At 41.0% G+C, this 26,350-nt stretch overlaps 1 pseudogene; it reads left to right on the top strand.

Moving 5' to 3' along the window:
- The first annotated feature begins 20,098 nt into the window (after positions 1 to 20,098).
- LOC137287496 (uncharacterized) lies at positions 20,099 to 21,258 on the top strand (annotated as a pseudogene).
- Positions 21,259 to 26,350: the final 5,092 nt, after the last annotated feature.

The following is a 26,350-nucleotide window of genomic DNA, read 5'->3' as shown; positions in this document are numbered from 1 at the left end:
TTCCACTGCACATTTGCTGTTTAAGTGTACTAAAATATTTTTCTGTGCATAATAATTCTATATCAGCTTTTTAATATGCACTTCACTTTTATACTAACACATGGCTGCAAACGTGTTATCCCAGGATCTGAATATCATATTGAATCTGAATATCAATATTTTAATCTGAGTTTAGACATACTTAATTCAGGTTATTATGAGATATATTCGTAGTTAATTCAGAACGAAGTACTCACATTGCAGCACACACATTTAACATGCCATTCATGTAAAATGTAGCACCAAAATGCATCACTAGTCCAGTTTTCTCCATTCTTTGTGAGTACAAACACGGCCATTATCGAATGTACATGTTCCCATGGTTCGTGTCATATAGTCATCAACTATGCAGCATTTACATACGTGTCGATGACCTTACGACAGACACTCTAACCTGTTCTATGTAATACAAGGACATACGGCAAGGCTGACAAGCAACTCTAGTCAAGATTATGATATTCACATTTACTGAATCATCTATTACTAATTTTATCCATATCTCACACATGCATGGAAATATTATACAATCAAATCAAGTAGTGAATATGATCATCATTGTTAATCAACTGGAAGCTAATGAGACACTTAGCGATATGATCCCATGATGTACTGGTTGACCAAAATGTTCATACATGCAACTACTGGTCAAGACTTCTTTTGGTTGCCTAGTGGCTACGAAAAATCACATCACTTTCAAAGTGTTGTATCCATGAATCGGAACACAAAAAGACCTTAGTCATACTAAATCGGGCAAAGTGACAGACCGTTCATGTTTTGAAAGTCAGATTCGTTACATTTCAATAATATTGAGTTTTTTTAAAACCAGTAGGTACAATTATGAGTCATTATATACATCCCTGTACTTTGTACGGTCATAGAAGCGGAGAACTAGTTTTGTCACGTATCGCCAAGTTATATATTGGAACATGGTCACCGTTACCCTTGCCTTTGAATAAATAACCATAAAATATGTGTGTTAGGAGGAGTACAAGTAACACAATTTATGTTCTGGAGTTTAGGAAGAAAGCAAATATCACCAGGACGGCCTCCAACATGCAATGAATATCACGGTGCCTCACAAAAGTATGCACATATAATTTGTTGCGTGTGTGGCATGAGAATGAATATTGAAGCCACATCCTATATTTCCAAGAGCCTTTGACTTTGTTGGCGTGGCGACTATTGATGTGGCGAGAGACAGATATCCATACGGTCAATTCAAGCGTCCAGTTCTCATTCAGACATAACATATGTCGTGGTCAACCATTACCAGAGCGTGCAGCGTCAGGTGAATTGCTCTGGGGTTTGCTTGGAGGAGTTACTTTGGTTTCTGTGCACTGTGGTGGTTCTGTAGGTTGAAGGAAACTGTCTGGAATAGGTGCACGTGTTATTCCCTGATCTCTCACCACTGTGTATTTGTACGTCGTTTGGTCGTCATTACTTCTTGCCTTCTTCCGAGTTCTGAAGCGAATAGTTTTTCCCGAGTCGGGATCTTTCGAATTGGAAGCCATGTTCCAGACGAGATTATGCCCGGGTCACAGTTGATATTGATCTGGTGTACGAATGTCACGGTAACCTATAGAGTTGGTAGTCCCACAAGCTTATCTGGGCGAGAGGCTGACACTCGAGTAACACTTGATGTTATTTGGATAATAATCCAGTTGCATGAAATATGAATTCGACGAGGACGAAAGAATGAACTGACACACACACACAATTGCACAATTGCCGTCAGGCAGACATTTTCCGGACCTCCTTGTTATGAAGCATGCACTTTTCTGAGCATATCGTGGAACATTTTACGTCTAACTGGATTAACTTCCTCGAAAGCTATGCGAGTAAGACGTCAAACATTTCATGAAATAATCACCGGAATTGAGGTCGGTTATATCACCAGTGACGTGGCCCAAACCTGTTGAAATCATCCAGTTAGTATCCTGTATGTTTGAATGAACGTCGGTATAACTTGTTCAAGTTATATCATGCCCAAATCCACAGGCAGGCGATTTCAGTTTGCTTGATAATCACTGGCCACGGATTAATGATATTAATCCGTCGAAAACTTGTTGTCGTATACTCGTCATTGCTACGTTGTGTCACAAATATACCATTTTCTCAAAGCAGACGATATGATCTCAGCAGACGACAATCTCCTCCCCGCTACGGAACAGTGCCTCGACGCTGTGTGAGGATCGCCTGTATTATATCCCACTTTCCCCGACATAACACATCTCTTCTGTGCTCTCCTGAATGTACCTTTACATGTTCAAATAGCCCGATTTATAAACAGCTATTGAATTCTCTACAATATTTCCGTCGAACGATTCTGTTTCATAGGCTACAGAAATCTACCGGCTTAGTTCAACACAGCTCTATGCGACAATTGAAAGATAAACAGTCATAGCGTCGGTGTATCAACAAAAGCGACAAAGCGAACTTTTTGACATGCTGATATATCCTCCGGGGGAACATGGCATGTACTTTGATACACGGGGTGGCGACTGTACATACAAACAGGTTTCCGATGTACACAGACATATCATGACAGAACGCCACGTCTGTCAGTCCACCCCTGACGCGCTACAGAGTTATAGGGATTCTGATATACCTGTTTCTTAAAATCCTAATTTTTATCTGTAATGTGGAATCGTCAGTCGTATATGTTATCAGTGAGTATCGGTTAAGGTGGGACTTAAAACTGTGGTATCATTTGTAAACGAACTGAAAATTGGTCGAAATCTGGAAAACAGTTATTATAGTGTTCCATGGTTTATATTTGGATTATAAACATTTTCAGAAATAATATATCATTTGTATTTAGTTTATTTCGGTCAAAGCAATATTTTGTTACATCATTTGGCTTTATTTACTATATCTATTCAAATTAATAGTTACACGAGTGTTTCATTATCCTTAAATCCAACCTTTTATAGAATTAGTTGAAAGTTGTGAAAGAGGCAACCAAGTTTGATTATGTGTTTATTTATGCCATGTTTATTTTCTTGTTACGATATCGAAAGTTCAACAGATTCGTGGGCAGTTGGGTAGCCTAGTGGTTAAAGTGTTGGCTGGTCACACTGACGACACAGGTTCCATTCCCCACAAGGTTACAATGTGTGAAGCCATGATAATACCGGAATATTGCTAAAAGCGGCATAAAACTTACTCACTCACTCACTGAAACGACTCATGCTTTAACGACTCCCTTCCTCATTGTTTACAACCCCAAACTCGTCACAGAGAAACAACCCTTATATATTACCCACCCACAAGCTTCAGCCACATTTACCTGTTGACATCTTTTTTTAGAAAACAACTGATATGTCATACATAAATGAGTGATGTGACATACTGTTTTGATGGGTTATCGTTAGAAACACATCCAAAGTCCGCACTCGTATCCCCATGCATACCTGCATGCATGTCGCAAGAGAAATAACCTTGAATGCGGCGTTCGAACCGCATTTCACTTCACCCTTCCCTGTACTCCCAGTCCATGTAAATAAGAACACGCAGCATAGGGTTGCCATGGCAACTGTTTCAGCAGACACCCGAGACTGATAACTCTTTGGTGTCAGTTTCATTCAAATACAGTTTGACCCCTGCTCCAGGTAAGTGCGTGCAAGTGCTTGCATAGGAACAGTAACTGTTGTATTTGGGCTGACACTGGGTACTATCAATTGCGTGGGAAACTTTGGAGGTTGCGTTCCCCAACACTGAGCCAATCAAATTTCTGCTTACAAAACACGGCCTGCATGATGTTCCGACCAATATCGAAACAAGTCCCACGATTGGACCACAGTAAAAACTGTTGTCGATGTTTTGCTTACGCATTGAAAAACCCGCAGAAAACATTGTGTGGCAGCCGTCGCTTATTAAATACTAACTGTCCATCTCTTGCTCTGTTAGGTGAAAATCATGTCCACGAAAGACACGAATGTTATTTATGTTTCATGTTTCACACAATTAGTCAGACAGACAGACAGATCTATAACACGAGGGGGAAATACAGTACAAGTGACAGTCAGCTTATGACTTCAGTGAACATGTCCGATTCTTTTCATGTAGATCTGTCGAAACAGTCCTCAGCTTTTTAACTTGATATCTTCAATTTCACCCGTGATTTCACTCACTGGATATTCTGAACAAGACTTGATTATTTCCACACGCCCCTCAAATAGTTGGTGTATTGATGAGTGAGTGAGTTAGTTAGTGAGTATAGTTTTGCGAAGCACTTGTCAAAATTCCAGCTATTACGCAACTGGGATACGATGCCATGTGTTGCGAAGTCAGCGAGCATGATCACCCGATCCCGTTACTCGCCTCTTGACACGTGAAGGTCCCGAGGTAGAATAGGCCTTCAGCAACCCATGCTTGCCATTAAGGGCGACTATGCTTGTAGTAAGAGGCGACTAATAGGATCGGGTGGTCAGGCCCGCTGACTTGGTTGACACATGTCACTGGTTCCCAATTGCGCAGATCGATGCTCATGCTGCTGATCACTGGATTGTCTGGTCCATACTCGATTATTTTATGACCGCCGCCATATAGCTGGAGTGCTAAACTCACTCACTCACTCACTCACTCACTCACTACTCGCCTCTTAATACAAGCATTCGGTTAAGAAGATCAGTTCTAATCCGGATCTTCACGGGTCGTTATTGATGAGCGTGGTATTAAACGTCTGCTGATACTGTGTGTTGATTGGTCACTAACATTGCAGATGTGGCCATATATAAAGCGTTAACATAAATGATACAATCTGTATCTGTTGATATCTGTTACTTTGTCAAGTGTTGCTGAGATGCAGGATTAAATTCAGGTAATCACGTGCCTTATTTTGAGTTCACTGACGTATGAATCGAAAGTGTAAACTGTGTGATTGAACTACTACATTAATAAACTTTAGTACATTAATACACCTTCAAGCATGTAATGGAAACTGTATTCCGATTGGTCCACTATCTCTATACAGGACTCTATAAACATAGAGCACGGGTCTGTAGTGCCACTGTAGTCTTTCGGAGTTGCCTCCCTTGGTGTGGTGGAAACCTCTCTTGTCCGAAGCCAGGTTCAGCGTTCCTTGGTCATAACAAATTTTGCAACAGGAAATGGTTTAAACCTGTATCACTTCAAACGTCGCATCTTTAGGCTGACACGATGTGATATAACACAAATCAGGTTCAACTCGTCGTAAATAAAATCAGCTCAGTGCAAAACAGCACATTGCTGTGAATTCTTAGAAAGACCATGACCGTTCTGTTGCTTTTGTTAACTGTCGCCCTTACAACAAACATGCAATACATGTCAAAATGAAACAAACCGTGACAATTCTACAGGATGCAGCGACATTGTTGCGTTTTCAATAATATTTTTGATTTCATCAAAGAGGCGACAGTGCGACAATATATCTATCGTTTGGTCACGTTGTGACGCATTTCTCCTCGACAGTGTGGCATTGTTTAACATTAAAAACAGTTCTGTTGTCGAGTTGTCGCCGTTTTTAGAATAACAACCCATGCTTGCAATAAAAGAAGATGTCCGTGATGTCTGCATGAATTCAGGATTTTCATATTGATGGCTGTGTTCCGATCTCTGTGGGAAAGACATATGTACTTGCTTGGTACTTTGCCGTGGTGTCTCGCTGTTTCATCCGTAACTTGTATGTTGTCAGTTATGGTTGCTGCATGATGCTCCATTCAAGATGGCGTCGTTGAGGATCCATGTTGATAAAAATGCTTGCAATCTCTTCAGTTAGACGTAGACCTGTCGACTCATCCTTGATAACACGATTCTAATGGTAGACACATAGAATATCTTCCAAGATCAGGAGTAAGCTAAGAAGGTTCTCTACCCGCTTCTCCACCAGTTGTCAACGCGTATATACATTACATGGACGACTAGGGGACGACCTGTGAGTTATACACCCCAACTGTACGTTGACGAAGACGAAGGCGAGGTTGTGTTCAAACTTCATTAGTTGGTTCCTTTAAGACATGGCAACAAGTACTCATAGATGAGGTGACATAAAAGACTGAAACACACTTGTGTGAACCAGGAATATACAACATTTAGTAACACTCTGTCCACTTGTGTGAACCAGGAATATAGTAACACACTGTCCACTTGTGTGAACCAGGAATATAAAACATTTAGTAACACACTGTCCACTTGTGTGAACCAGGAATATAAAACATTCAGTAACACACTGTCCACTTGTGTGAACCAGAAATAAAAAAACAAAAAAAACCACCATTTAGTAGCACACTATCTACTTGTGTGAATCAAACTATTCAAATATTCAGTAACATAAAGTCAGTCAAGTCAAAACATTGATTACTGAACAATCTCGTTTCCTGTTTACTGGGTTCCGTCCTATTACGCAACTTAGTGTGATAACCAGTCCAGAAGTTTTAGACTAATTCACTTATATTCATTTATCTGGATACATGAATATTGATCAGTATGACTTGATACGTCCAAGCACTTGTAAATTCCAACACTACGCAAGTACTAATCCTTGCAAATACGCCTTACAGTGTGCTCTGCCGTACTGCGTGCTCTGTCGTACAGCGAGCTCTGTCGTACAGCGTGCTCTGTCGTACAGCGAGCTCTGTCGTACAGCGTGCTCTGACAAATGGAAACCTGGAAATCGTGGAAATCTCAAAACGAGGCTCTGCCGCTTAGAAACTTTGGCGGTCTGGTACGGAACTGACATTATGCCAATCTCATTGTGCGTTACGGAACTACACTGAATAACACTCTAACAGGTGTAACCAGAGTCGGATGCATTAGGAATCAATGTACGATCTCATTAAACAGGGGCAGTTTGTGATTTCTTAGTTAAGGTATGCAGCCTAAACCTCAACATAAAATATAGAAATACGGTGATGTTTAAGTTTAAAATTTAAATTAATTTGTAAATACCATTTTCTTATGAAACAAGGAATTTACATTCACCGCCCAGAGTTGTTTGTGGATCGGCCCAAAAGTACGTCATTGTCGGAATAGGTTAATGAGACTCATCTTTCGGTATGAAGAGAAAACATTTTGCATTGACTACGTAGAGTATATACTCTCCACGCAAAAAAGATATTGCTATCAATGCTGTCATTCTGGTTTGTGCTCATGTACAGTTTCAGCAGACATGGTAGAGAGTGCAGGTCTGGTGATGTGATGAACCCATAAACAACATTACGATTTTCAAAGTTCCAATGACTATCCAAAGTGAAACTTTTATGAAGTCTTGTCTTCCACACCTAAACAAACAAAACGAGTAAGTTGGCAGCTGAAAGTACCAAAAAGGCAAAGAAAAGACTTCTCTCAACAGTCTTGAAGGTTAGGGCTGTAGCTGTTCGTCTGTGAACTGAAATGTTCTTCGCCGTGTTGGACTGACAGTGTTTCTGGTGCACATCTTCATTGGTGTATTGGTTTTCATCCTGGTTCCTGTTCCGCTTTGACTTTTCCTTGGCATCGTCATTGTCCTTCTTGTGATGCCTATTGAGGATGAAAAGTGTTGCTAGGATGCACAATGTACTGTGGCACTGAACGAGAACAAGATACACAACAAGTCGAGGCAGCCTGTCTGACTTTGGGATGAGATCAGATACAAAATTCAGAAACACGGCGTAGGTGACAAAGATGGACACCAGAAAGGATATCTTCTCCCCGGAGTCTGAAGGGAGCAAAAACACAAAGGAATTGAGGATGGACAGAAGAGCCATGGGGAACACAATTCCCAATAAGTAGAAGGAAGACTGGCGTTTCAGATGAAACGTTATGATATTACCAAACGTCATATCAGTAGACGAAGTGACATTCATGACTATCCATTCAGTGTGATGCTTTTCTGGACTTATGAGCAATCTCATATTTATAGTTGATGTGTTGAAGATCCCGACGTAACTCTGCAAATTTACTTGACATATTTGTTCATCAAAAGGGAAGTGTGTTATATCCACGTCACACAGCGTGCGTAACCCCAGTATATTATACATATGTAAATTCCCATCCACATCAGACAATATTGGTAAGTCTTTATCCATCTGCTGAAATACATTTCCAAATGCACTATTCATGATGACAAATATCGGCGTGAGAATCTCTTCTGACGAGTAGGAAACAAATGTACGCTCCACTGTCTGGTTATACTCACTCAGGTTAATGTTCAGTCTCAAGTTCGGATCCTGCCACGAGAAGGCAAACATTGCAGTGAAGGAGAATGTCTGTGTCAGTTCATCAAGACCCGATATAGATAAAGGCGTGAAACGAAGATCTGGCTTAGGAATCCCGTATGATAATACATTCCGCGGGTAATTTTCCAGAGCCTCATTCCTGGATGCCTGGAGTGCTTGGTCTAAGGCTATATCTTGAAAAGCATGCGCCACGTACACGAATACACAAACCCATAGAGTCTTCATTCTCATTGTAGTAGTCATGTGGCTTTTCTTCGTCGTTTCTCTGTCAGACAGGATTCATCCTGGTGTCATACCGCGTGACATTAATTTGATGAAATTGTTGATGGCGTAACTGCCAAAGGTGATTCCATGTGACAAATGTGTCTAGTCGAAAGAGAAGCTCTTCATGCACATGGTGACTCCTTTATCTACGACTGTTCCAAAGTCCAGGTCGGAAAGTTCCATTTTACAATAAGTCTGTAGTGATAACAAGCACCCTCACCCACAAGAACGTAAACAGACATGTCCTTCTCCAAATTTCTTCAAGTGTCAAATGACCTTCAATGAAATTCCCTATTCCCTTCGCAGTGATGCTTTCACAAACATCTAACTCCCATTGGTGCAGCATCAGTCTTCAACGATAGAGATACGTAGCACGAATCATTCGTGAATACAGGTTATTATGCTGTATCTGATCATTAATAGTTGATCTCATATTCCATCGGCACTAATTGTGTGGCTTAAATGTCATTGTCAGCATTCCCATGACATGTACCTTAGCACGTGCACGAGATACAATTACGCAGTCCTCCTGCCTTTCAACTGATTATCTCCCTTCTCGTCAAAAAACTAGATCTGGGAAAACTGCAGTCCTGGTGTGTTTTAAGCGAATAAATTAACATTCTCCGGTTAGCTTGTCACTCCAATTTTATATCAATCAGACAACGATTCCCTAATAACATTGCATTCTGTGCATTTTTGACCATGTACATTTACATAGCATTCCTGCAAAAAGGATATTGCTATCAATGCTGTCAGTTTGTTTTGTGCTCATGTACAGTTTCAACAGACATGGTAGAGAGTGTAGGTCTGGTGATGTGATGAACACATCAGCATCATTACGACTTTAAAAGTTCCGATGACTATCCAAAGTGAAACTTTTATGAAGTCTTGTCTTCGTTTCTTTTACATCTTCCACACCTAAACAAACAACACGAGTAAGTTGGCAGCTGAAAATACCAAAAAGACAAAGAAAAGACTTCTCTCAACAGTCTTGAAGGTTAGGACTGTAGTTATTCGGCTCTGTACTGAAATGTTCTTCGCCGTGTTGGACTGACAGTGTTTCTGGTGCACATCTTCATTGGTGTATTGGTTTTCATCCTGGTTCCTGTTCCGCTTTGACTTTTCCTTGGCATCGTCATTGTCTTTCTTGTGATGCCTATTGAGGATGAAAAGTGTTGCAAGGATACACAAGGTACTGTGGCACTGAACGAGAACAAGATACACAACAAGTCGAGGCAGCCTGTCTGACTTTGGGATGAGATCAGATACAAAATTCAGAAACACAGCGTAGGTGACAAAGATGGACACCAGAAAGGATATCTTCTCCCCGGAGTCTGAAGGGAGCAAAAACACAAAGGAATTGAGGATGGACAGAAGAGCCATGGGGAACACAATTCCCAATAAGTAGAAGGAAGACTGGCGTTTCAGATGAAACGTTATGATATTACCAAACGTCATATCAGTAGACGAAGTGACATTCATGATTACCCATTCAGTGTGATCCTTTTCTGGACTTATGAGCAATCTCATATTTATAGTTGATGTGTTGAAGATCCCGACGTAACTCTGCAAATTTACTTGACATATTTGTTCATCAAAAGGGAAGTGTGTTATATCCACGTCACACAGCGTGCGTAACCCCAGTATATTATACATATGTAAATTCCCATCCACATCAGACAATATTGGTAAGTCTTTATCCATCTGCTGAAATACATTTCCAAATGCACTATTCATGATGACAAATATCGGCGTGAGAATCTCTTCTGACGAGTAGGAAACAAATGTACGCTCCACTGTCTGGTTATACTCACTCAGGTTAATGTTCAGTCTCAAGTTCGGATCCTGCCACGAGAAGGCAAACATTGCAGTGAAGGAGAATGTCTGTGTCAGTTCATCAAGACCCGATATAGATAAAGGCGTGAAACGAAGATCTGGCTTAGGAATCCCGTATGATAATACATTCCGCGGGTAATTTTCCAGAGCCTCATTCCTGGATGCCTGGAGTGCTTGGTCTAAGGCTATATCTTGAAAAGCATGCGCCACGTACACGAATACACAAACCCATAGAGTCTTCATACTCATTGTAGTGGCTTTTCTACGTCGTTTCTCTGTCAGACAGGATTCATCCTGATGTCATACCTCGTGAGATCAATTTGGTGAGATGTTTTGATGGCACAACTGCCAAAGTTGATTCCATGTGACAAATGTGTCTAGTGGAAAGAGAAGCTCTTCATACACATGGTGACTCCTTTATCTACGACTGTTCCAAAGTCCAGGTCGGAAAGTTCCATTTTACAATAAGTCTGTAGTGATAACAAGCACCCTCACCTACAAGAACGTAAACACACATGTCCTTCTCCAACGTCCTGTAGATGTCAAATGATCCTCGATGAAATTCCCTTCCCCCTCCATAGGGACGCATTCACAATCAGCTAATGTCCTTTGGTGCAGCATCAGTCTTCAACAACAGATCTGCGGCAGGAAACCGCCGTGGAGATAGTTTAGTGTCCTGTATCTGGTCAATGATGTTTGGTCTCAATATGCCATCGGCACTAATTACATGACTTAATTGTCATTGTCTGTTTCCCGTGACATGCCTAAACTAACAAGTGTACGATATACAATTGTATCGTCATGCAATTCAACTGATTATCTCCCTTCTCGTGATAAACGCGATCTGGGAAAACTGCAGTCCTGGTGTGTTTACCTGAATAAATTAACATTCTTGGGCTCCAATTTTATATCGATCAGACAACACTTCCCCAATAACCCAAATATAATGAGTCTTTTGTATTAACTTCGAAAAGAGTACCAACATTTTCAGCTCTCAAAGTCGCTTTAAAAATATTTCAACGTCGTTAGATCACGAACGAAAACGAAACGAAAGTGATCACGAACAGTGGAATGTAAAGGGGAGAATAGAGACACTTGGATACGCATACTACGAGTGTTGGCTGAAAAGTTCTAAGCCTCACTGTGAAAAAAAGTTACAAAGTCCACGTTTGTAATTTATTTTTCTACATAGTCCCCTTCCAAGTTCACACACTTTTGCCAGCGATGCTGCAAGGCCCGAATCCCGGTCAGGAAGAAATCTTCTTCAGCTACCCTAAAAAAATCAGTCACAGCGGAAATGACGTCATCATTACTTGCAAAATGGCGACCGGCGAGTTCCTTTTTCATTTTGGGGAACAGGTGGAAGTCAGAAGGAGCCAAATCAGGTGAATAAGGAGGATGGTCAATGAGTTCAAAGCCACAATCGCGGATTGTTGACATGGCCACCACCGATTTGTGAACAGGCGCATTGTCTTGATGGAAGAGGACACCTTTAGCGATCACCCCTCGTCGTTTGGCTTTGATTGCTTCTCGCAACTGGTTCAGTAGATCAGCATAGTATCTGCCGTTGATAGTTTGACCTTTTTCAAGATAATCAATGAGCAGAATACCCATGGAATCCCAAAAGACTGATGCCATCACCTTTCCAGCTGAAGGAACAGACTTGGCTTTCTTCGGAGCTGGTGAATCAGGATGCTTCCACTGTTTTGACTGTAGTTTTGTTTCTGGTTGAAAGTGATGTATCCAGGTCTCATCCATGGTTACAAATCGTGCCACAAAATCATCGGGATCTGCTTCAAAACGACGCAAATTGTCAAGGGACGTCTGGAACCTGACACGTTTCTGTTCTGCTGTCAAGAGCTTTGGCACCCATCTTGCAGAAACTTTAGTCATTCCTAATTCGTTGGTGATAATATGCTCAATCCTCTCATGAGAGATGCCCACTGCACTAGCAATATGTCGAGTAGTCAATCGTCGATCATCCATCAACATATCGAGCACTCGCGTGATGTTTTCTGGAGTGGTTGCTGTTGAAGGCCTTCCTGAGCGTGGGTCATCATCAAGGCTTTGTCTGCCACGCTTAAATTCTGCAGCCCACTTCTTTACTGTGGAAAATGAAGGAGCATCATCCCCTAGAGTGGAGACCATGTCAGCATGTATCTGTGTTGGGGACATCCCTTTCTTTTGCAGGTACTTGATGACTGCTCTGTATTCAGTTTTGTCCATTTCTGATGATTTCAGAGGGTAGGTTTACCAAAAGAGCTGTAGTTGAGATAAAACTATTAGTACGTTTGTAGTTCTTGTGTCTATGATTCACTAAATGATTGTCCTCATTGGTGGCAAACACCTGTCTCTACCTGGTGGGGAAAAAACACTCAGGCTGAGAACTTTTCAGCCAACCCTGTAAATGTTATACAGATTCAGTAGAGCCATAATATCTAAACGGTGTATAATACCGGACGTCGTCGATTTAATAGTTTAATCTCCTCTTAATAGTTAATACTTCTGTCCGAAATCCGAAAAAAACCCATTTCTGCCTTCCGGGGACATCTGAAAAATAAAGTTGAGCTTTCCGGAACATCTGAAAAATGAAGTTCAGCCTTCCGGATGACATCTGAAAAATAAAGTTGAGCCTTCCCGGAACGACACCGTTTCCTCCCCTTTCTGTCACATCAATCTGAGTTAACAACAACTGAGGTTCAAAGTCGATAATTTATGGCATTCTGAATACAAATATAATGACACTGCAATCGGATTTGCTCACGTGAATAATGAGCTACCAACGAGCTAAATAGGTCTCAATCATCATCAAGTGAATCAAACACATGTAATTATCCCACCATTACAGAAGTGCACTTAAAAGTTCTCTGCTACTGTAATTTACAGGAGTGAATCAACGATGGATCAATAATCATACCGATCACTGGCGCATCCAAATTGTTTTTATTGCAATTCCTCCGTCATTGTTCCTGTGTTCTTAAGAGGCACTGATGTAACCATATCAAGAGAACAGTGTTATGAATTTGGATTCACGCACCCTGTAATGTCACCAAAACAGGTAAAGAGCACAAAGTCAACAGACATATGTATCGCTAAATCTCTTGCTTTGTCTAGTTTAGATGTTTGATAGGCATTTAGGAGCTGGAAGGGTAATACAAGACACTTCAATCATCATCACGATCACCTGATGAAGGGGCAAGGGTTAGCCCAGAAACGTCATGTGTAAATAATAAAGAAGTTGCACGTCCATAAAAAGTGTCTTGTATTTGTCTAGTTTCTCCAGATGCTACAGAGCTGGTGAGGTGGACTAGTGGTTAAAGCGTCCGCACGGCACGTTGTAAACCTGGTTCGATTCCTAACAAGGGTACAATGTACATTCTGGTGTCCCCAGCAGTGATATTGCATGAATGTTGCTAAAAGCGGCGTAAAACCAGTCTCACTCACTCAAACGGCACCGTCTCGTGGCGTGTACTGTGGCGTCAGGCACGGATCACTTACTCTTTCAAACACTTTGTGTGGTGAACGGATGCTACCTATAAGGCAGGGCATTCTTTACCTATTGTAAACACCTGGTGTCATCACTAATTGTCATTATAGCTAAAAGGGATAGAATTATCACTTATTATCAGAAATGAGAGGGCCACTATAACTTGACATTTTGCAGTTCCTTGCTGGTGCCAACCTTAACAAGTGTACCATAAATTACAGCATGCATCATTCAAGTCATCGACTGGAACTCTAACGCTATTAAGCATTGAAAAAATGGCGGCCAAGATCAAATGCCATCACTCTCAGCTGTGACGTCATCTGTTTTGTTCTATGACTTTTGTGTGTGTCAGTGACCTCCATCGTTTGTTGCTAGCAGTAAATGCTTCGAAACTGATACATTTGTTTGTTATATTTTATGAAATGTCACATAAACGTAAAACACAATTTTGCCGACCGTAACAAATCATGAAAATGCCAATTCAGCCTATAAAGTTGATTAAAAGGGGGAAAGGTGGTTTCAACAGCAGTGAATAGGTCCGTGGAGTTCGCGGAGGAAACAGTATGCCTGCCCTTAGTGTGAGGTTTTGAGCGCTAGTCGGTTGTATACACAAACAAAATAACATGTTGATTGTGATAAGCAGACTCTGTCAAGAGAAAACTCAATGTCTGGTTCACTGACACCTATATGTCTGCCTGTCTGCTAATGACAATATGCGATGCACAATTTCAATCACTGACCACGTGCAATTTGAAATCAACACCTATCTGGCTTATAAACCATGAGCAAAGAGCCGACTAAGCGTATCGGCAAATGAACCCTGAATGTTACACTTGATTGCACACCCACCGGCACTGACTGGGTTTGGTATGGAAGCTCCTTGGTTTCGTGGGAGGTAAACCAAAGCACAGAATATTGTACTTTTGATTTGCGATTATAATTTTGTTTATTTGTCTTATCTTTAATCAGCTGTGCATTTTATATATCATGAATGAGTGATAACGGTTTTAAATGTATATATTTATATTTATATTTATATTTATATATTTGGGGGGGAGTTACATGTGACCTTTAAACATTATCGGCGGGTAATTGAAATGATAATGCCCTGAAAAATAGCGTTACAGTTATAGTCGTCCATTCTTGAATATTTATCGCTTTATTCATAAATCGTAATCTTTTTTTCCTGGCGTTCACGTTTCAGGTCACTTAAATGGAGTATTTACCGACTGAAAGTGGGGTTGAACGAAGGAGATATTCAATAGAAGCTCATGGGTCCAGAAATCAATATCTCACCACTTGTCATACCGCATTTAGTGTCCTTCAAATCATGGCGTAAATACCAACATATATGATATACGTGTTGTCTCATTTTTGTGGATATCAATATATAATGACAATGCATGATGTCACAATCAAATGTCATCACTAATTGCTTTGTATACTGCTTTGCAGTATATGCAGTTGCAGCTCTTTACTGTTTACAGAGAAGGCTGGAAAACTATTTTGAAGATTTCAACTTCGTTTTCCCCAAAGCCCAACATATCAAGACTGTCGATTAGCCTCCTTTTGTTGCTGTTGTTGTTGTTGTTGCTGTTGTTGTTGTTGTTCCTCTTCTTCTTCTTCTTCTTCTTCTTCTTCTTCTTCTTCTTCTCGTCGTCTTGGGAAGGTGTTATAGCCTTTTGATTCAAGCTTTCGACTGCCACGTGGAAGACCCAGGTTCGAGTCCCCATATGTGAACAATATGTGAAGCCTATTTTCTGTCCCCCGCCTCGACTCTACTGAAATATTGCTGAAGTCGGCGTAAATCCTTATACACACTTAATGTATTTAATGTCTAAAGACTCTGGTGGGTGAATTTCTTTCTTCAAGCCACTGGCTACTCTTGATATCACTCTTCATTCTGCAACACAGAACAATATCATCCACCTTTAGAGTGATCATGTTGAAGAATGTGCATTAGATCCGGATGAGGAAAACACATATAATAATCTTCGTACGTCATATAACACGATAGTGACACAAATGTAATTCTATGTTTTGGCCTGTACCATATGTTACCATAGATCAATTCACTATTTTTGATTTATGCCATATGTTGCCATGTTTGTGCACGGGAAAAACTGATACGCCTTTGCAGTTATTTATGCCTCATATTTCATATTTTCTGTTTGGTACTGAGTGATAAAAACATTCTCATTTTATAGTCAAAATCGTACGATCGACATGTCTGTTTCCAATGGCTGTTTACCCAACGGGTCGCAGTATCTTGCATGATGGTTTTGTTGTTTTACGCCGCACTCAGCAATATTCCAGCTATATGGCGGCGGTCTGTAAATAATCAAGTCTGGACCAGACAATCCAGTGATTAAGAGAATGAGCATCAATCTATACAATTGGGATACGACGACATGTGTCAACCAAGTCAACGAACCTGACCACCCGATCTGGCTAGTCGCCTCTTACGTCATGCACGGGTTATTGAAGATTAATATTAACCCGCATCTTCACGGGTCCATATGTATGAACACCGGCACGATGGTATCGATATGCCTCTTTAAGAACCGGCACGATGGTATCGCTATGCCTCTTTAAGAACCGGCACGATGGTATCGATATGCCTCTTTAAGAACCGGCACGATGGTATCGATATGCCTCTTTAAGAACCGGCACGATGGTATCGATATGCCTCTTTAAGAACCGACACGATGGTATCGATATGCCTCTTTAAGAACCGGCACCATGGCATTGCTAATAAAGTATGCTTCTTTAAGAACCATTTTATGAAACTGCTATTCATTTCTGTAGCTCAACATTACGAGAGAATTGTAACACTGGCGAAATATTGCGGGGACACGCGCGAACAGTTTCCAATACCGGTTTGAGCAGCACCGTAGACTCAACGGTTAGACTTTGACAGTTAAAGAATAGTTCGTTTAAGCAATGGAACTGAATCTGTAGAAATGATTTTCATAATTTTAGTTGGCCCTCGTTACTCAATTGTAAATCACAAACACAATTATGAACGGATAAGAACATAACATATATACATCAAATCATCAGAAAGATCATTGACATAAGAGAGGTCGGAACTGACAAAAAACAAATACCCAAATCTTCACGACCACATCACCATCACCATAGAGAGCATGTGTGGGTCATCAGTGATAGGTTCATCACACAATTTAGGAAAGATAAAATGATCCTTCATTGCAAGTTCGGGTTAGCTGCAGTTGGAACTAACAGTTCATGACTCACGAATGCATTCCGTCACTTCACCTGTTTCACGGCGCAGATACTGTGACACTCGCTGGAGATATTCTGCGTCGTCATTCATGCACAGATTTGATTGGCTCTGTGCCAGGGCTACTTCATCAATTTGCAATTCTTGGAACTTTTGGTCATTCTGATGCCTTCATTTACTCAAGACGTGTAGACATCCAAGATATTCTTGTGGGGTGAGAACCAGCTCTCAAAGCAGATTGCAAAATTAATATTTGCATGGAATGTTGAAGAAAGCACCATTATGAACACCGTCAATATTATCACGTATGTAAGTTGTTGTCTCAACTGCTTTATGCCAACAGAAGTATAAACAAGTGCAGTGTGGGTCCAGTGGTTATTAGATGATGATAGATTGTATCAGGTGAGAGCATCAGGCTATTAGGTAAATACAAGTCACATAATGGGATGTAGCCTGAAGGACGATACCTGATGGTCTGAACCTGGGAGGACTGGCCAGTCCAAGAGAAATACTAAAAAGACATGCCGTGAGTGTGATGTCACGTCCAACACCCTTTCACTGGAGTACAATTAGAAAAATGCATATTATCACCAAAGAAAAGATGGCAATGACACCAAATTGAAGTCAATCTAAATCTTTATTACTCATCAGGAAACGACATACAGTGTACAGGGTGCGTGTGCGTGTGTGTGTGTGATATTTACTATGTCAGGAAATTTTAAAAAAATATCAAGACTGTCACTATTCACCTGATGAAGGAGCAAGCATACGCTCCGAAACATTGTGCTTTCCAAAATAAAGAAGTTGACATCCATAAATCTGCCTTTTTTTACGCTTTCCACTTCTGAATGCCCTTCCAAGATTTTCACATCCTAGTGTAGACCCATCTGCATGGTCCAGTGGATAGGACGAAGAAAGATCCCTGATTGGCTGCACTCGGAATGACTGACCAATCAAAGAAGGTATAATATCCTCCGCCTTATTTCTGGCACGTTTGACGCTGAATGTTTGAAAGTACGTGTACATTGTTATTAGCAATAAGACATGAAGTAAGTATGACGTCACGTCCAACAGAAACGCACTGGAATACAATTAGAGTAACGAATATCAACAACAAAGAGAATTAGATGGCGATGACACCAAACCGAAGTCAATTTGGTATTTAAATATATATAACCCTTCAGGGAACGTCATACAGTGTAGCAGTGTGCGTGTGTCCGTGCGTGCTCATGTGGTGATGGTGGTTTGTGTGTGTGCGTGTGTGCGTGTGTTCGTGTTTGCGTATGTGTGTGTGCTTGCGTGTGTGGCGTGATATTGACTATCTCAGGAAATGTCAAAAGATCAAAATACAATTTCAAGACCAATGATTCATCTAGTGTTATGGCATCTCAGGTTACAAAAAGAAGTATCATTCATGATAAACTACTGAAGCAAAGACGTCCATTCTAGAAACATCCCAATGCTGTCTGATAATTAACTGGAAACTGATACTGAATGAGGTTTCACATCCTAGTGTAGACCCACCTACATGGTTCAGAGGACAGGTCATCTCTCCGCACAGCGAAACGTCTTCGGCTCCATCCCCGTTATTCCCCAAAGCGAAAGATGATTTGGTACAAATAATACAAGGGAATAGTGTGGGACATCATTACGAAATTACTAATATAATATTTTCATACAGAATATTTATATAGCGCACATATCAATGCCGCTAGTGCTTGCTCAAGGCGCTGGAATTATAATATACTTCACGTGTTCACATGCATAACAAAGTCGCCTGACGCTCGCACCAAAAACATATAAAATGCATGCTCGATTGGACCTCAAAGTTGTGACATGTGAACTGATGCTGTAGGAGTATTGTTTGATAGGAAGAGACATTTGACTGTTTAATGATATCATTTCAATCTGTTACTGTCATTTCTTAAATAATTCGATGTGATCATTCGTTCATTATGGGTTTGATACAGAGACCATCAATTTTCTGAAAGCTGGTTGTATAAATAACTCAGCGCAAACTAGCCACGAAAACAGATCATTTTGGGCTGTTGAAACCATTTAGAACGAAACAAGAATTAATGATGCTTCAGATATAAAATCACCGTTGCGGCTTGAGCAGGTGCATGACCACTCATGGTGACGTCATCACACAGGTGGTGTTCCGCCAGGTCAAATTGACCTTGGGGAAAATGAGACAATGTGTATTGTTATCATCATTAGTAAAGTTATGAAATATTGATGAAGGGGTAATGCTGACGTATCTAACAAACTAAATGAAACGATGTTCTGATAAGATGAAGGTATTTATAAGTGGAGCACATTTGCATTCATAGCACTTCACAGCCGAACAGAACAGAACAGAGCACAGTCACACAGGTAAGTTATATACAGGCGTGTATGTTATATATTTAAGATTCATGGTTCACTTCCAGGCGCTGTATACGTTTATGTGACGGTGGGTTAGCTAAACTAGGATTTCTAACTAGAACTGACATACTGAGAAAACAATTATTTTTTTGTTCGTTTGACCCTAAAAACTGAAAACAGTGGAATCTCCAAGTGACTGTTGATTATAATACAATTCCGATGTTAGCAAATGGTGTCGACAGAGCTGTTGCAACAGGTATTAGCCTGTTATGTGAACATTTCCGCCAGTGTTCTACTTGTATGTCATCACAAGTGGACCAGCTTTGAATGAGAGTCATTTTGGCGTGATAAAAACCTTTGATCGCTGTTTCAAATCTCATATATGTATTTTGTTTGAAAGATACTTTGTATAAGTCGTCTAAAGCACTGTTACTCGTTGTGATGGTGATGCACCATTTTTGGTTCGAATCCCGGTTAGGTATGACCCGCCACAAAGCTGTCACTTAGTGCACAAGTCAAACGTATGATCACACCGAGGTTAAACAAACACTTTCATCTCCTGTAATTCTGTCAATATTCATGCTCATCCTACCTCCCATGTTATTGCAGTGTCATGTGTTTACTAAGACCGTGTTTCTGCAATGCCCACGTTACTGTTTCAGAACGATGTCCCAGCTGCTATACCTCCTTCTGCTTGCCATCACCTTCAGTCATTTCACAGGTATGCTTCCTGACCCTTGCTGGGCAATATTCGTTTCCCAATTTCAAAGAGAAAACTCAGTGGCCATGACTGGTTATATACAACTTAACAATTAAGAAAGTCTGTGCACCATGTCTGAGACATTCTTGTCTACCTCGTTTTTGTACGTAATATGAACGGAACTGCAGGTTGTTCAGCTTGACCTGAGCTACTCTACATATGCATGACACGGAAGGTCAAACGTGTATACGTACGACGCACTACTATGTGTTTATAATGTTTAACGTTATATCCAAACAATCGATATAGTTTCTTCTTCCAGCTGGTAGAAAACTCTGGAACTCTAAGAACCCAAAAAGGCAACACAATATGGCGGGGGAACTGGAATCTGGACAGAACCACGTACAGGGGTCAGAAGTCGGTGTCTGCTGAGCCCAACCCCGACGGCAGTAACAACAAAGTCAGCGCCGTCTACCTCTCCCAGGGATCCTACGGCCTCACCGATCTCTTTAGTGGAGCCGAATTCTATTCCGCTCCTTTAGAGCCCAGGGAGTGCTTGACCCTAAGCTACAAGGTGCGATTCGACGACAACTTTGAATTCGCCTACGTTGAAAGTTGCCGGGTCTGTACGGGGGCGGGGTCAACTGTACGGCGGGAGGGGACCCAGGCAAGGATTGTTTCACGTCCCGCTTTATCTGGAGGACAGGTGGAATGGGTGGAGTGGCACTCTATACCACAGCTCAACAGACGCCGGGGTTCTGTGCCACTGAAGGTGTGGAGTGTAACGACGCTTGGGGACACCGACTTGGCAGCGGAAGTTTCCAGTTCCAGACCGGAATCTGGTACACAATCCAACAAACTGTTCTTCTGAACACCCCCGTGCAGGCTGACGGCTACGTTCGGATCGTTGTTGGGGGCGTTGGTAAAGTGTTTGACGTCAGAAACGTTGTAATCAGAGAGTCCTTGGATGTGAAAGTCGACGGCATTCTGTTTTCGAATTATTTCGGCGGAACATCGTCATGTTCCGGAAGTCCCGTCGATATCTATACTTACTTCCGGTACTTTGTCCTGAAGGACAACTTCTGCTAGAATTATCACTGTAGGCATCTGTTTACCACCGTTTTCATGTTCAGTATTGGCAGTTGAAGACCCGACTAGGATAGGATATTTACCCATGTTGGATTTTGTCCAACCTGTTGTGAAATAAACTTGACTTCGCCATCTATGTTTGATGTTGTTGATGTACTACTGGACAGTGATATGAAACCTATGCATAAAGGTTATGTCTTACATTGTGTAATATGATTACGAAGCGAAATTTAACATTTGATAGATATCCATATTTACACACAAACAGCGATGTTGATAATGTACATCCAGGCAGAATGCACAACTACACGTGACGTATAAATAAACATAATGTGCAAATGAGCATCACGTACAACTAGGCATAATGCACAGCCTACCATCGAGTACAACTGGGCTAGTGTACAGCCTACCATCGAGTACAACTAGGCATAAAGCACAGCCTATCATCACGTACAACCAGGCATAACGTACAGCCTACCATCGAGTACAACCAGGCATAAGCACAGGCTGTCATCGAGTACAACTAGGCATAAAGCACAGCCTGTCATCACGTAGAACCAGGCATAACGTACAGCCTACCATTGAGTGCAACGAGGCATAAAGCACAGCCTATCATCACGTACAAACAGGCATAACGTACAGCCTATCATCGAGTACAGCTAGGCATAAAGCACAGTCTATCTTCGAGTACAACTGGGCATAACGTACAGCCTACCATCGAGTACAACCAGGCATAAAGCACAGCCTATCATCACGTACAACCAGGCATAAAGCACATCCTATCATCGAGTACAACCAGGCATAAAGCACTGCCTATCATCGAGTACAACCAGGCATAACGTACAGCCTTTCATCGAGTACAGCTAGACATAAAACACAGCCTATCATCACGTACAAATGGCTTTAATGCACAACTATACACCATATGCAAATAGGCTCAATGTAAAACTAAACATCACGTAAACCAAGCTTAATTGAACAAAAGAGGCCATTTTCTACGGAAGCGTATTAGGGCCACGGTGAAACTTTTTTTGGTGTCACTATCTCCTAGTAAGTCCTACGTAGGAGATAGTATGTGAGACTTACTGTCTCCTCCATAGGACTTAATATCACCTCCGTAGGACTTAGTATCACCTACGTAGGACTTAGTATCACCTACGTAGGACTTAGTATCACCTACATAGGACTTAATATCACCTACGTAGGACTTAGTATCTCCTATAATATTTAACGTCACATCGGCAGTATGTACACACTAGGTATAATATTAAATGATAACTCGGACAATTGGTACGAGATTAATAAAATTATAAGAAAGAAAGAAACTAGTGGCCTCTTCGTTATTAAATTAAAGCTGGACCTTTTTTAATCTCTTGGTTTTTTCCAGCCGACTCATAGTAAAGTCACATATGGCAGAGGTTACTACCTACATTACCTGTTTTAAAGAAAAACATGTACACCTGTGAGACACAAATCCATGCAATGTTCAAGATTTTCTTTTTCATGCTACGTTAAAAGAGACGTTTGTTCAATGTAGGCGTAAATTGCAGAATTTCTCACTTCGGAATATGTCATTTTTTCTCATTCTCATCCCTCTCCTTACTATTCTCATCCCAGTACATCCAAGTCAACAATATACCATTAATCGAAACTGCATGAAGGAATAGAGTGTTTGCATTCTGTACAATATTAATATTTCATGGATTTCCACATCCCATGAGGACTTGGCAGAAGCGCTGATTTTTAACAGGGATGAATATAGAAACAAATATATTAATCCTACCACCCCCATTTCACATAATCTCACGACAGAATAAATCGGTCTATTTCTGACAATCAAATCTAACAAACGCGAATAACCTCGTCTGTCTCTCAAGTCTGAACCACAGCATTTCATTGATGTCTAGCCTTCCCTGCTACGCTGAAGCCCTTAAAATAGCAAGTCTAGATTTAGTAAGGTTCAGTCTCTCATACTGAGTCCAAAAAGTAGCTTCACAAAATGTAATTTTTAAAAATAATGAATATTTCTTCTCCGGTGATACATCTATGTATCCGAAATGTTATCACTATCTTTCGACTCTAGAAAAACGTTAGCTAAACCTACTCAACCCCATCCATTCGTCGTGCAAATGACGTCAATGCCAAATCAGGTATTTGCACGTGCAGTCGATCACGTGATCTTCGTATCGAACAGTTTTAAACCACAGTTCTAACGGTACTTTAAATGCCACGATTACCAACTGTGCATTCAACTGTGCACAGATCATTCTGTGTATGACTTGCGAGGTCGTCTACAAGAAAGTGGCACCACTTCTTCGCGGACGGCAGGCGTAGAGTCTGGAGACGACGTCGAGGACGGTATGCCCAGTGTTTTGTACAGGACGTCGACAGATTCGGGGGCGGAGGTTGCATGGTGTGGGGTGCTTTCTGTGGGAACAACCGTTCCCGACTTCTGGTCATCCGTGGAAACCAGGTGCTCACCCCTGAACTCGGTCCTCTCATGGGGGGTCATGGCCCAGTTCTAGAGTTCCAGCATGATAATGCTCGGCCGCATACCACGAAATGTCCTTCAAATTGCTGGAATCAACGTCATGGACTGGCCATCGAGGTCCCCTGACCTTAATCCCACAGAGCGTGTGTGGGATGCACTTGGGAGAAGGCTTCGTGGTCTTTGGAACCAACCTCAGAATTTGCAGATCTCAGCGATGAAATAATAAGTTTAACCATCGTACCATCTGTTGTTGTTCTATAGTGCCCCGAAGAAAGAATGCGAAATTCGAAGATGAGATAGTTGTTCCCTACATGTCATCACGTGTAACAAGTGTACAGTAGACCTGTGCCTAGATATGCGAAGCTCTCGTAGTGTTAAGACAGCCGTAAGTTAATGTTCATGGTCATGTATGGCACTCACGACTTTCTTAGCGCTAAGAGAACTTCGAAATTCTAAGCCCTGTTCTAATAGTGTGACTGTAGTGGGACAAGACGCTATATCAAAGGCACATACATCAGTATCCATGCATGGTAGGAATACACAGGCAAACGGAGCTGAAATCTGGGTTCACGTCATATCTACTGTGTCAGAGTACATGTAAGTTCACGTCATATAGAAGTATTTTACGTCGCACGTACAGTAAGAGAATAATTTGTTTACGTCATATATACTGTTAGATAACGTACAAGGTTTACGTCAAATGTACTGTATGAGAATATAGATGTTCACCTTAGGGAAATGTACTGTAAAAGTATATATATATATATCCTGTAAGAAAATGTATATATATAGAGAGAAGATATCACACGAGTGGCAATGTCATACTACGTTTACGACACGAGCACATATATGTTGGTATTTATTCGTTGTACACAATGCCAGCTGTACATTATGTCTATTTTGTACATAACACCTAATCGTTCATGATGCCTTGTTGTACATTATGCCCTGCTGTACATTATGCCTTGGTATAAAGTATCCTTTGTTCTACATTATGCCTTCTCCATTATGCCTTGCTGTACATTATGCCTTGTTGTACATTATGCCTTGTATATTATGCCTTGTTGTACATTATGCCTTGCTGTACATTATGCCTTGGTATAAATTATCCTTTGTTCTACATTATGCCTTCTCCATTATGCCTTGCTGTACATTATGCCTTGTTGTACATTATGCGTTGTTGTACATTATGCCTTATGTACTTTAGGTCTTGCTGTACATTATGCCTTGTTGTACATTATGCCTTGTATATTATGCCTTGTTGTACATTATGCCTTGCTGTACATTATGCCTTGGTATAAATTATCCTTTGTTCTACATTATGCCTTCTCCATTATACCTTGCTGTACGTTATGCCTTGTTGTACATTATGCGTTGTTGCACATTATGCCTTATGTACTTTAGGCCTTGCTGTACATTATGCCTTGTTGTACATTATGCCTTGTATATTATGCTTTGTTGTACATTATGCCTTGCTGTACATTATGCCTTGTATATTATGCTTTGTTGTACATTATGCCTTGCTGTACATTATGCCTTGTTGTACATTATGCCTTGTACATTACGCCTTGGTGTACATTATGCCTTGTACATTATCCCTTGTACATTATGCCTTGCTGTACATTATGCCTTGGTATAAATTATTCTTTGCTCTACATTATGCCTTCTCCATTATGCCTTGCTGTACATTATGCCTTGCTGTACATTATGCCTTGTTGTACATTATGCCCTGTTGTACATTATTCCAGCATGTTAATCCACACGTAATGACTAGCTGTACATTTGGTTTCGTTGATCGTTCTGTCTGGCTGTACATTTTGAACAACGCTACATGCGTTTCAGTAGTAGCGGTAGCCGCAGCCTCGGCAGCGGCGGCAGCGCGGCAGCGGCGGCAGCGGCGGCAGCGGCGGCAGCAGCAGCAGCAGTAGTAGTCTATTTCTGTAAATCAGACCACAGGACCATTTTACAATGTATTAACAATGATGGTGATACGCCACCAGTGCACGTAACAATGTTTAAGTACATGTTGTACCTGGAACAATCTACATGTGAACCTAAAACGTGTAGGATATGTAATGGACCCCTGCTTGATCCTCAAGCAAGGAAAGTAAACTTGGCAAAATTATTAATCGTGGAAGTATTAGTGGTGGTAGTTTATATTTACATGGAAATTTGTCATAACAACTTGGCAGGAAATTTCTTCGAAGGTTCTTACAGAATGGACACACAAGACTGACATGCTATTCTTATTCTACATTTGGAATGATACAAAATGGTCAAATTCTTTCACTTTCGGGTTTGCCTAATTTTCTACTGTGTGGTATCAGAGAATCACCGCTGGATGAACGAAACTGTGAAAGGATAATCCGAAATGCATGTATGTTTAATTTCGGATCTGTATGAAAGGTTACTCTTCGTTTTGTAATCATTTTACAAAATGTAAGACATCTTAGCTTAGTTTTCAAACAGGCAAATTATCGACTAGCATAGCAACAAGATCAAACAAAGATGGAGAAGTCAAGTTTATTTCACAACAGGTTGGACAAAATCTGTGGTTACATGTACGAATAAGTTAAACTGCTTGCGCGTGAATAAATATCCTAATCCAGTCAGGTCCTTCACTGCCAATATTGAACAT

The sequence above is a fragment of the Haliotis asinina genome, chromosome 6, assembly GCF_037392515.1.
Source record: "Haliotis asinina isolate JCU_RB_2024 chromosome 6, JCU_Hal_asi_v2, whole genome shotgun sequence".
Taxonomy (NCBI): Eukaryota; Metazoa; Mollusca; class Gastropoda; order Lepetellida; family Haliotidae; genus Haliotis; species Haliotis asinina.
The sequence above is the reverse complement of the archived record's forward strand: the minus strand, read 5'-3'. Positions and strand labels throughout refer to the sequence as shown.